Source organism: Hydra vulgaris, chromosome 13, assembly GCF_038396675.1.
Source record: "Hydra vulgaris chromosome 13, alternate assembly HydraT2T_AEP".
NCBI lineage: Eukaryota > Metazoa > Cnidaria > Hydrozoa > Anthoathecata > Hydridae > Hydra > Hydra vulgaris.
The window spans coordinates 58,490,991-58,505,000 of record NC_088932.1 but is presented as its reverse complement, the minus strand read 5'-3'; the positions used below and the strand labels follow the sequence as shown (position 1 = coordinate 58,505,000).

General features: G+C 30.5%; 1 protein-coding gene across 1 annotated transcript in view; it reads right to left on the bottom strand.

Annotated features, from left to right (window-relative positions):
- LOC105843164 (uncharacterized) overlaps nt 1–6,453 on the bottom strand; it is a 61,798-nt gene extending 55,345 nt beyond the window's left edge. Inside the window, exon 1 of the mRNA XM_065815038.1 lies at nt 6,257–6,453. The gene's annotated coding sequence lies outside the window, so the exon portion shown is untranslated. The remainder of the gene's footprint in view (nt 1–6,256) is intronic.
- Between the last annotated feature and the right edge of the window lie 7,557 nt (nt 6,454–14,010).

Sequence of the window (14,010 nt, the reverse complement as noted above, 5' to 3'; positions counted from 1 at the left end):
AGGAATATGATGAAGCTACTGATTCAGAAGCCAGCTCACATAGTGGACATGATTCCAAATATTGTGATGATTTCAGTACAAAGAACTCTGTCAAATAATGGAACGAACATGAGTTAGCAACCGAGGTGCATGCAAAATTGTTAACACTTGTTTGAAAGATATATTATTCGATTCACCACAATATATATTAAATCCAGCAAATTTAAGAATACAAAGAAACCTGAGTCAACAATAAGATGTCGAAGACCATGTAGAATAAGGCAAAGAAATCATTGGAATCGGTTTTGATGGTCGTAGAGACGGGGCACTAAGGTTGGTGGAAAAAAATGATGGTAAAGTTAGCAGGGCCACTTCCATCAAAGAAGATCATTACGTTATCTGCTCATATCCAACAGCGTCTACTTTGATCACATTTGTCCACAAAGTGGTAACGCAATTAATGTTGCAAATGAAATCGTTTCAGTTTTAAATAACAGAAATTCTATTGCGACTTTACAAAGTGTTGTTTGTGATCGAACCAATGTAAACACAAACTAGAAATATGAATTATATGAAACTCGTATTGGCAAACCTCTTCAATGGTGTATTTGTTTACTTCATTTGAATGAGCTGCCTCAGCTCATTCAAATGAAGTAAACAAATACACCATTCTAGCATTCAAATGAAGTAAACCATTCTAGCATTCAAATGAAGTAAACAAATTCACCATTCATGAAAGCATTCTAGGTAAACAACTATCTTTTGATGTTCATTTTCTACAAATAGTTAACTTTACCAGTGTAAATGGAGTACTCATTAAAATTTCTGATAACATCATTCATGATCTCAGTAAAGATCAGAAATACTTACTTAAAGTATGCAATGCTGTTATCCGAGGATTCTAAAATTTGGATGTAAAAACGAAGAAATATTTTAAATACTCCTCCCGGAAATCTCAATTATGTTAAGGGGCTCACATTGCCAATCGCCTGTTTCGGTTATACATGTTGACCCTAAAACCCACGACAAGTCTGACAAAAATTGTTGATTCCATCATCAAAGTTTACTGTTTCTGTTGGTTTTTAATCAAGAAAAATTGAAAATGCGTTGGTAAGGCATGGAATTTTTTCATGATTATGAAATGTATTCATAGTCTTAATCATCCTGATACAATAGCAATTGCCCAGAAAGTATTGCAAAGAAACTTTTATTGCGCTTATCCTGAAAGTGTTTTGTTATCAGACATCAAAGATAAAGACAAGAACAAAGCGGTTGATGCAGCAAAGAAATTATTGCATGTAGAAGAGAAGAGAATACTGATGGGGTACATGTTTTCTCTTTACAAAAGATTTCTCTCAATTTCCATGCTTCCTCATATTCAGAAATGATCGACTGGTAAAATGTTAAAATCTCTCCTCCTCCAATTTGATCTGAAGTGAACAAGGAAGACCTCTTAATCAATGTTACAAATGGCACTCTTCAAGTTCCTGATATTCCATGTCATTCTCAAAATGTTGAACATCTTGTCAAAGAAGTATCTGGAGTATCCGAGATCATCACAACCTATGAAAAATATGACCCACCCTATTATAACTTGTATAATATAATTTAAAAAATTATATACAACTTTCATAAATGCTTTAAACAAAAATTATTATCGTAAATTTGTTACTTTATTTAAAAGTGTTTCACTAATATAAAAATCCTCAGTAAAGATAAAAGTTTCAATGCTATTTTATTTTATTTCTGAGTTTTCATTAAAAAAAAACATTTGATTTAAATATATGCTTTAATTTTTTAGAAAAAGAAGAAAAAAACGAAGAATAATGAAAAAAAAGATTGCTTCCATATGCCAAACCCTTATTCCCTATTTGATAATTGATGTAAGTACTGAAGCCTCCACAACTTCCTGTTTTTTTATGACATCATCTGTGTGCGTCTAATGCTGCACTTATATGTATATAAATGCATGTATATATATATGCAGGGTGTTAGCCAGCCCAATGGCACCGCATATATTTTTTTTTTTTTTTTTTTTTTTTTTAAAAATCTTCGCTTCCAACAAGGCTGCAAGCAGCCACTAATTGAAGTTGGAAGTTACTGTAAGAGAAAAGATGAAGATTGTAGAGCAAGATAACGATTGACGGACGATTTAAAAGATTGCAAATTATATGAATCAGGAAAGCAAGATGAAGGAAGCGAATTCCAAAGAGCTGATGTTCGAGGAAAAAAACTAGACGAATAAGCGTTTTTGGAGCACTTAGGAACAGTCACAGAAAAAGGATGACACTTAATTGAATGACGAGTAACACGAGAATGAATTTTAGTGGATGGCACAAGAGACGTTAGCTATTTCGAGCAGTGCCCATTATAGTATTTGTAGAAAAGAGAAAGAGAAGCAACATTACGACGATGTGATAATGGTTGAAGGTTGGCTGCAAGAGCAGGTCCAACTATGTTTACAATGCGTTTTTGCACCTTGTCTAAAAGAGAAAGGGCATCATTAGAAGATCCGCCCCAGATATGGCAACAGTATTCCATACAAGGCCGGATTTGAGATTTATAGAGGTAGAGAATAGAATCCAGAGTAAGAAAGTGGCGAGCTCGATAAAGAGATGCAACCTTAGCAGATGCTAATTTTGCAACCGATTTGATATATGGTTTCCAAGAAAGATTGGAAGTAAGAGTTAATCCTACAGGATGAAGAGTAGGTGACTCATCGAGTACATCACCGTTCATAAATATAGGAAGATCTAAATTATTGCGATAACGATTGGCTGAAAAAAATTGAGTTTTATCTGAATTAAAGTTCACCAGCCACTGTGAGCCCCATGCTGTAGCAGAAGTGAGATCCTTTTCAAGCTCAAATGCCCCCTCCAGGCAATCAGAGGGTGTTGGTTTCTTATCACGACAAGAATAAATGGTAGTATCATCAGCAAACAATGCCACCTTAGATGTGAGAATATCTGGAAGATCGTTAATGTAAATTAAAAAGAGTATAGGGCCAAGGATAGAACCTTGAGGAACCCCTGAAGTTACAGAATAAGAAGAAGAGTGTTGTCCATCGAGGACAACTTTTATGCTACGATTGGAAAGGAAGGATTCAATGATCTTAAAGATGTTGCCGGATACACCATAAGAAGAAAGCTTATGGAGAAGACCAGCATGCCAAACTTTATCAAACGCTTTTGAAATGTCAAGAGCGATGGCCTTAACCTCTCCACCTTCATCTAATGCACGATAAAACCTGTCAGTTATTACTGTTAGCATATCAGCTGTAGAACGAGAAGATCGAAATCCATATTGATGGTCAGAAAGTAAGTTATTAGATTCAAGATGAGAAATTAAGTGTTTGTTAATTAAAGATTCAAAAACCTTGCTTATGATAGGAAGAAGACTTATGGGACGGTAGTTAGACGAATCAGATCGCTCCCCAGAATTTTTGAAGATAGGGATAACAGATGCGGCTTTCCAGCAGGCTGGAAAACAAGACTCTGATAAGCACTTGTTGAATAGTTTTGAGAGTATAGACGACAGCTCTGGAGAACACTTCTGCAAGTACAATAACAGGTATGTTGTCTGGGCCACAAGCTGTAGAAGAGTCTAGACAGGAAATCACTTTAGATACAGATGCTGAAGTGATATGAATGTCAAGCAATGAATCAACCTGTTTGTTGGCAATATCAGGTAGAACGCAATTAGTGGAATCAAGAGATGATATTGATGAAAAGTTTTTAGCAAACAGTTCGGCTTTGTCTTTAGGTGAGGTGACAAAGTCTGAACCATACAAGAGAGGTGGAATTATAGATTTGCCCTTTTTATTGATATTATTAAAGATTCTCCAGAAGTCACGAGAGCCTAATTTTTGAGATGAGATACGAGATTTCATGACCTGAGAATAGCGGGTTTTGGCGTTAGACAAAACCTTTTTACAGTTGTTTCTAGCAGTAATAAACAGACGTCTGTTTTCTGGAGAATTGTTTTGCTGATAAATATGGAAGTAACGGTTTCGATTGGCAATCGCAGCAGCACAGTGTGAGGAAAACCATGGAGGAGAGTGAGGCTTGACCTGGAATCGTCGAGAGGGAATAAAAGATTCCATGCCAGCCTGAATCCACGAAGTTATATAAGAAGCACATTTGTCGACAGGAAGTTGAAAGATTTCTACCCAAGGGCCATCACGAAGAAAATCACGGAAAGAATCCCAGTCAGCTTTACTGTAGTTGTAAGAGGTTCGATAGTAGGGGTATTCAGGTGATGAAGAAGAATGAGATATTAGTTTTAAAGAGATCAAACTGTGATCAGAAGCACCTAAGGGTGAATGTGGAGAAACTGAGCACTGACTAGGATCAGAAACAAGACATAAGTCGAGTAGAGAAGGTAAATGATTAGGGTTGTCAGGAAAGCGAGTTGGAAAGTTGACTATTTGAGTTAGGGATTGAGAAAGGCAAAAGTTGTGGGCTTTAATGCCTGCAGAGTCACTGACACTAGAGCCAAGCCATTCAGAGTGGTGAGCATTAAAGTCACCGACAACAACTATATTAGCTGATGGATAAAGAGAGAGGGCTTGGTCAATATGATCAGAAATAACATCAAAAAGAGTACAGTCTTGAGATGAAGGAGATCGATATAGAACAAAGAGAAAGGCAATAGAGTGAAGTGGTGCTAAACGAAAGCACATGAAAGAATAGTCTGTGGATTCAAACCTAGTTTCACGACAAACAGGTGAATTCTTACGAATGTAAATGCCCCTTCTCTTGATTTGATGTGTGTGCTGCTAGTGTGAAGAAGTAAAATTAATTTTTTATATTTAATATTAGATTTACATTTTTCGTAATAAAGATAAAAATATTTATAAAGAATATTTTTTAGTTATAGGGTGTGTAAAACTGACACCCTTACACGAATATAAACCTTTCATATTTGGCAGTGGTCTGGAAACAAATTATAACTACTTCTTGCCTAAGAAAATTAAAGAAAATACACTTCATATATGACAAAAAAAATCTTTGTAACAATGCATTATCTTAACTATGGGTACACTTTTAACTCCATTATATTCCAGCGATTCCAGAGCGCAATGAACATTTGAAGCTTGACAAAAAACACGAAATTTTCATGAACTTTGCTCTCTTATATCTTTTTTATAATTAAGCCAGAACCTTGAGATTTTTAATTAATTTGACAATTGATTTGTAGAATGTAGAAAGTTTTACATGGCTTCACCTTATGTCTAAAAACAGTTGCCGTGGACACGTTTTTGTAAAAGTAGTTTTTGATAGTTAAACTTCTTAAGCACCAAAACACGTCTAATTTGTATGAAATTTATATATATATATATATATATATATATATATATATATATATATATATATATATAATATATATATATATATATATATATATATATATATATATATATATTAAAAAAGGATGAGGAATCTAATGGAATGTGGTCTTTTTTAAACATTTATACATAATTTTTTAGTTCTTAGGGTTTAAAAACTTCAAGGTTAATTTATATAGAAAAAACAGTGTTTTTTAAAAGAGCCCATGTGGAAATGGCAATTATAGCTTTTCCTTAATTTAAAACTAGTATTAATTTTTTTTTCCTTGAACTTTTTTAATACTTAGGATTTGCATATAGAAATTATGATATAATGATTTTTTCCCTTTGCATATCGTTTCTTTTGATTTTTGCGCTAGATTTTTGATGCTTTTTTATTTTATTTTGATGCCATTACACAGCAAATTTTCCATACTTAAGGACTAGGCATTTTGTCTGGTAATGCAATAACTTTAAATCCACTTAACTTCTAAAGTTGTAGACCCTTTATTTTTATAAGTTTTTTTCAGCTCTATACATTTATGTTATTTATATATAAAAAGGTAGACAAAAGAAAAATCCTGTGAAATGGCTACCAGTTTCTTAACCAAATCCATATATCAAAAACTCAGTACTTAAAACGCTATAACCTTTTGTCAAATTGTTCAATTTTAATAATTATTTTACTTTTAAAATACTGTATTGCAGCTCTTTAAAATGATATATAGATTCTAATATGTAATTAATTTTAAATTTTCATGCTGCGCACCTTTTTAAAGTAATTTAAATCATCTTGTTTTCCTTGGGATAATTAGAGCCAAAAGCTCCTTCCTTAGCTATTCCAATGTTATTATATGGATGTGCAACAAAAAGCTTTTTAATAATATTGATATAATCGGACGATTTGTCTTAAAATCTTTTTTTAAGGTTTCCAAACAAAGTAAAATATACCTGCACTCTTTTTTTAAAGTAGAGGTTGTGTCGACCATTCTTTTTTGCAACAAATTAAATATATATCTTTTCGGCTACTAAATAATATCATGTGTTACTCGGTTGCACAGTTGCCGTGCATAATAATTGTAGATTATGGAAACACTAAACCCAAATCCGTCAAAGTGCTTATCTAGATTTTACTGACTACCAATGTGATCTCCGAAAAATTAAAGTTGTACTTTAAAACAAAAGAAACTCTGCGATGCGAATTAGATTCATTTGTTTTCACTTGCAGATCATTTTTTCTTACGTGTGCGCGCATTAAATATGCGCGCACACGTAAAATACTTAAGCTATTATAAATTGTTTTGACTACTTTACCGAAAAATCAAGTGTACGTAGTTAACCCCTATAACATTTTAAAATTACGTTCCGTCTTAATCGGTTACAATTGGTAACAAGGTTACATTCTCTAACTTTTAATTATATATTAAGTAAATAAACTTAACAATGCAGTAAATGTTTGTTTATCGTTACCTTATTGCTAAATACTATCTTATATTTTAGTTTTATTGTAAAATAGCTTCGTCTCAATTGGTTACTTTGTCACGAAAAAAATATAAAGTTTCAATACGCAAAGTTGCGTCTCAAAAGTGTTTTTTTTTAACTTTATAAAGTGTAACCAATTGAGACTTAACGTAATTAAATCTAGATTTGAGACGTAACTAAAATATGTCTCAAACATAATGTAACGTAAAAAAATTTATATTTGTGACGTATTTTAATTGCGTTAACGTAATTAAAATAAGTCAATTAAATACATTTAAGAATTAAAACGTTTTAACTCTTAAATGTTTTACGTTACGTTACTTCCGATAGGTTATACTTTTAAAGGTAATAAGTACCTTAGATTGCTTATCCGTACCGTAAGTTATTTTAACTCTTATTGGTACTTTTTTTTTTGTTTTTCATTACGTTACTTTTAAAGCTTTAAAAGTTGTATTTACCAATAAAAGGTATTTTTTTTAAAAACAACCACAGGCGTGGGTTAATTTTTTAAAATACTTTTTTAATTACAATATTTTTGAGAAGTGTGTTATTGCATTTTCAAAAATCAAATACATAAATAATCAAAACCTTAAATAATATTGTAAATATTCGCTTCATAAGCGAGAGGTTCCGAGTTCAATCCCCACCACGTCCCTGGTAGTACCGCGCTCAACTTGTTTCTCCGCGCAGCGGCCTTGTTCGTCAAGGTTCGTGTTTCGAAGTTATAGAGTTGAGAGAGGGTTATGACCACAATTAAGTAGCCTCTTCATTTGTAGTGGCCTTCTGGGCCTTGGGGAGGTGAAATAACAAAAACAAAACAAAACAAAAAAAAAAAATAAAACAATTTTTTAAATACCGTAACTCATGATCATGAGTTATTTTTATATATTATATAACTACGTCTCATATCTAGATTTTGTTGCGTTACGTTTTTTTTTTGGTCAATAGTAAGGTCAAGCGTAATACTTCACGAGCTTTTATAAACCCACAAACAAAAATGTATATAAAATTTTAAAATTTTTTTTGAGGGTAGGCGTGATATTCGATTAGCAAATAAATTTAATTTAGATTTTATATTATTTTGCTTTTTAAAACTGTGGTGATTAAATTTTTTTTTCAGAATAGTTATGAAAGCATTTATGAGATTTCTTTCTTTCTATAATAACCTGACAAAGATTATCTTTAACAAAAAGCTTGCTCTTTACCAAAAGTTTTTAAACTTGATGATAAAATGTTTTATGATCCAAGAGTGGCAACTAATAAAATAAATGAATTATTTTCAGTTGGAACAAATTTAGCAAATAAAAATTCAATCATAAACAAAAATATAAACAGATGTAGATTTTTTTAGTATCTTATCTAAGTTCTTTTGAATTGTCTTTTGATGAATTTGATAAAGTTAAATAAGGCAGTTGCTCCTGATGATATCAATGGAGACATAGTTATTGATTCATATGATATCATAAAAAATATCCTTTTTAAAATATTTAAATGTTTAATTCAACAAGGAATTTTTCCTAATGAAATAAAAATAGATAAAATTCACCAGTATTTATAGGTGGAGACTGAGAAAGGTGGAGACTTACTGAATGTTAGTAATTACCGTCCAATATCTGAATCAGTGTTTTTTAAAAGGGCTGATTTGCTCAAAATCCGTTTTTGAGAAACTAAAAAAAACTCTTTATATCTTTTAATATTAAATATACAGAACTTGTGTAATGTATTTTTAAAAAATATATGCAGGAGTAACATCTTAGTACACTTTGATAATTGTTATAACATTTCGTTTGTTAATAATTAATGTATGAAAAATTGGCCCTTTTAAAAAAAATCGAGTATTTCAAGAAGGAAAACAAATTAAAACTCCATAAGAACTACAACTATGTACTTTAAAACAATGTTTTAACGTCCCAGTAATAAACATAATACATATATTTAACTAAATTAGCTATCAGTAAGAATTAATCTAGTTCCCCCTCAAAGTCACTATCAGGGAGATTCTCACATTCATTAGTTGGCCAGGAATACAGCTCGTTATAAAACTCGTTGAATTCTTCAGGAATGAATTGTTTTAATTTTTTAAGGTCTTCCACCTTCACTTTTTTCAGAGTAACTTTGCCACTTGGATAAGCCAAACTATCCACCTGTAGAACAGTACCCATATGTTTGGTCATAAAAAAAGTATGACAGACCAAACCATTAATATTGGTGAATGCCTTAACGTAGCCTTTTTTATCATGCTCATATACAAAATAAAACAAGTTACTAATTGAAAAGTGAACCTTCTTTTCTTTTGGGGTATTTTTACCCTTGGTTTCTGAAGAAATGCAAGATTTTTTGTAATGTTGTCGGTTCCAAGCTTTAAAATCAAAAAATTCAGTTGCATCTACAATTTCTTTCACCGTACACTTTTGTGATCTGGAGCTGCTAATAATAAGCTCGGTGAGTTGATGCATGTGATAAAGACGGTCATGTGTTTTTAAAACACTTGAAATAATACCAAAGTCCCTATCACAAGGGAGGAATCTATGCCCTCTCGTAGGATAGAACTGTTCGACTTTATCAAACCTACCAGTGTCAGTTAAGTATAAGCAAAAATGTGATAAGGTTTGATTTTTATTTTGTCCACCACAGTTGTCACAAAACAAACGTAATGTATTATACTTTTGTCGAAGTGAGATCAAATAATCATTTAAAAAAGTCACAACTTCATTAGGCCCTTTTCTTCCTTGACCTTCATGGTATATATATATTGTTATGTATAGAAAAAACATTAACTGATAGCTGTCTCATGTAATAAAGTTGTTGGACAGGTATTTTTCGCAAGCTTATCGTCTTCATATAGTCAAATGCCAATGATAGAATGTGCTCCTCCTTTGAGCTATCTTCTGATGTTTCATGTTTTAAAGTATTGTAAAATTTTTTACTCCTGAGCTTATGAGCATCTAAATCAGTCTGCGCTGCTCTTTTAGCTACATCATTGAGATGTGGTGATTTCAATCTAAGATTTAATTCTTCGCACGTGCAACAAGTGTCCACTTGTGGGCGCCCAAACCGATAGTTAAAATTTGTTTTAAAATGGTTCCAGTAAAAAGACTTGCTCACTTTTAAATCTGGATTTTTATCACAAAAAAGTTGCCACATTAATTTTACATTTAAACTTGCATTGAGGTAATATACTTTTTTGCCTGAGTAATGTGATTCCTTGAGTGGAAATGATCTTATGTGATTACTAACAATGTCATGAACATTCTGAGAAAGACAATTAGTAATACCTTTTCCTCTTTTATCTTCAGGGGTTATTCCAATTACCTTAAGGTTCCTTATTCTCCTTAATCGTTTTTCACTAATACTTAAGACAGATAAAAGTGCCCTGCAACATATTTCTACGCGTATATTGCCTGCAATCACATGATAGGAGAAGCTATTTGGCTGCTTTGGTTTTTGAAGATTCTTTTGACGTGCCGTTCTTCTTTTAACTTTAGTGACATCTATCAATCCTTGAATATAAAAATCTTGTTTGTCTTTGTTTTTTATATCATAAAATTTGGAAAAGATATCCACACAGTTAGCCTCTCCAAAGTTTTCCAAACACTTTTTATTGCACCTTAAAAAAGAAATCAAAAAAATTAATATACAACTAATACAAGCTAGAAAACGCTTTTATTAAAATACACAGCATTATTTATAATCTTAAACAGAGAACAACATTGCCACCAAAGTTGTAGGGAAATAGACCAAATCATATTATGTGTATTTGACTTTTTAGTGCTTCCACCTATTTATACTCTCAAGAACTATATAAGCCTGGGCTTACTACAATAAGATAACTATTCAGTGTATGTTAACTATCTGAAAAAATAATCATAACAAAACTTAGGCATATCAAACTACTATTCAAGAAAAGTTTAATATGTAAAACCTGTAAATTATTTACTTTAAAGTCATTTTACTCATCATACCTGTATAAAACAGGTATACCCATATCTAAGTACTATAGCTGGTTTGAACTTAGGGTTAGGTTTTAGGGTTAAAATATTTTGAAGTATGCTATTCTATAAATTTTAGACATATAAACATAATATATTTAAATTATTTTAAACTTATGCTTTCATGAAATTTGATTAATGTTTCAAAATCTTATAGTATAGTATTTTTTATAATTTTAGTAGAGTTTCATGTAAACATTAAAGTAATGATAAGTTTAAAATGATTTAAATATACTATATGTAAATGTATATATTATATATATATATATAATATATATAGTGTGTGTGTATACATATATATATATATATATATATACATATATATATATATAGATACATATATATATATACATATATATATATATATATATATATATATATATATATATATATATATATATATATATATATATATATATATATATATTACATTAGATATTTGAAACTTACCTGCAAGTAAACTTAGGGTACTTTGATGGGACTTCATTTCCTTTATGATTTATGTATGACTGTCCCATTAAACGTGCTTGTTTTATTTTGTTATGTTTGTAATCACAAGGATAACTTTCTTTCCTCTTTCTAGGACTTGGAATTACGAGATCCATTAAAATTTTTATAACAGCATACACGAAACTGTTTACATTTTCCGCGTATTGCGCCTAAAAATACGAATCAGCTGGAGAGTGAATTTTTTAAAAAGGGCGTATTTGAAGCAAATTTGCCCTTTTAAAAAAAATCAAAAACTTTCAGGTGGCTTTATTTGTGTAAGAATATAAAATTTAAACACATTTTTGACATAAACTGATGAAGCTATCATAGAAGGACACAAAACACACAAAAAGTGAATTTCAAAAAAAATGTCAAATCAGCCCTTTTAAAAAACACTGATTCATCTGTTCTCTCTGTTTTCTCAAAAATTATGGAGAGAATTCTTTATAATAAAATTTTTAAACATTTTTTTCAAAATAATTTTCAAAAATAATTTAATCATCTTCCTTAAAATATATATATCAAAACAATATACAAAAATCAATATGGATTTAAAAAAATATATATCTACTGAACACGTTATACTCCAAATAACACAATATATTACAGAATCATTTGAAAAATCTAAATTTTCATTCAAATTCTATTCAAAAAAATTTATTCAAAAAACTTTAATATTTTGGAATCTCTGGCAATGTTTTGAAGCAATTAAAAAGTTATTTAAGCAATAAAAAGCAATCTATTCACTATGACGATCATCAAAGATCAATATTGTTAGATGTAACATGTTGAGTTCCTCAAGAGTCTATCCTAGGACCTATACTATTTCTCCATTACATAAATAATCTTTACAAAGCATCTAATTTTTAGACAACACGAACTTTTTTTTTATCTTATAGTAACATAAAACCACTATTTCAAAGTATAAACATATATTTATAAAATATTTTTGAATGGTTTTAATTAAATAAACTTCACAATGAAACAAAATGGTCTCTTTTTCATCCATGCTACTAAAAACATCTTTTACCAAGTGAATTGACTGCTCTTTTTATAGATGAAATGCAAATTAAAAGAGCAAAGGCTACAAATTTTTCAAGGGTTTTTATTGATAAAAATCTGACATGAAAAAGACACATTGAAAACATATCTCTTAAAATTTCCAAAAGTATAAAAATACTACTCAAAATAAAAAGAGTATTCTTAATTAAAGTAAACTTAATATTTTTAATGTACTATTGAGTTGTTTTTTTAGTATAAAACTCGCACATCTCCGATTTCTTTTTATCAACAAGTTGTATTCATGGGCGCCCGCAGCATTTTTTGATATTTTAGGACACTTTGACGCATTGTGCAAACTCCAAACTTAATTATGTTCATACCTATACCAAATTAGGAGCCCTTGAAAAATATTAGGATTGCAGACGCCTGGAAATATAAAAGCTCTAAAACACTCTGCCCAAACGTGAGGGTACTGATGCATCAGTTAGACGGTTACATACAAAAGGGTGGCCAAAATTATATTTCCAATATTTTTTTAATTTAAATAAAATGTATTTAGCTAAGTATGTATATTCAAAATTTCACATAATTTTAATCTATAGTTTTCTAGAAACTTAACTTTGTAGCATTTGCGCCAAAAAGGTATTTCCTCGGGAGGGGGTTTGGTTCAAACACCAAATTAAAACTATATAATTTAGATACTGTATCAAAACTTACTTTAAAATCATCATAATTTATCCTTAAAATAAAAAAAATACGTCTTTAAAAAATTTTAAGGGTCGAGGGGGGGGGGCGAAAATTATTTCTGCCCCTCCCCCCTTCTCAACCTCCCAAAGTTACTTTAAAAGGTCAATTTAGTAATTTTTAAGAAAAAACAACATCGAAAAAACTTTTCTTTTTTTTTTAATAATGTTTTTAAAGTTATTTATAATTTTCAAATAAAAGGTTTTCCTTTATTGTTATTTTTTACTCTAATCATTATCAATTTCTACATTTCTAATAAAGTTTTCATTAAATCAATCAATATCGTTGTCGGCATCTGATATGTCATTATCATTTTTGTCATTGCTTGTGTTAACGTCTACTTCTTCTAGTACTAAAAGGTCAGTAACTTTTTTTAAAAGAATATAAGTTTTAAGTTTAGATCTTGTATTTAAAGATAATGTACTTATAATTGGATCTGATGAGTTCATTGCATGTGTAAATACATCAAATAAGTTTTGTTCTCTTGAGCATCTGCTAGCATATTGTAGCCAATCTTTTTCAGTTATTTTGTTGCGACACTCTACACAGTCGGCATATCTAGTATTGTAAATGCTCGCAGTATTGATCACGTATAACATACCGCCGTTGATACCAGAAAAATACGCATTTAGTTTTAAGTTTCGAATTCGAGTTCAAAACCACTTATTTATCAAAAGTACGTATTATTTTATATTTGATCAAAATCGGATACGATATCGTACCCGATCTGGATCAAATATCAACTTAAAACGGAAAAACGAAAAACTTTGCTTTAAAGCGCATGCTTAAACTGAAATTGTGATAGCAAAATTTAATTAAAAAATTTTTTGAGAAATTTGAGGAATTTAGTAAAAAGTTTGTCTGGAATGAAAAGGAATAGTCAGGAATACATGAAAAGTTGTATGAAGAGATATCGTTCTGCTAAATCAGTATCTCATATCTTCAATACAGTTACAGTACTTTTTTGTACTAAAAAAGTTATTAAAACTTTATCATAAA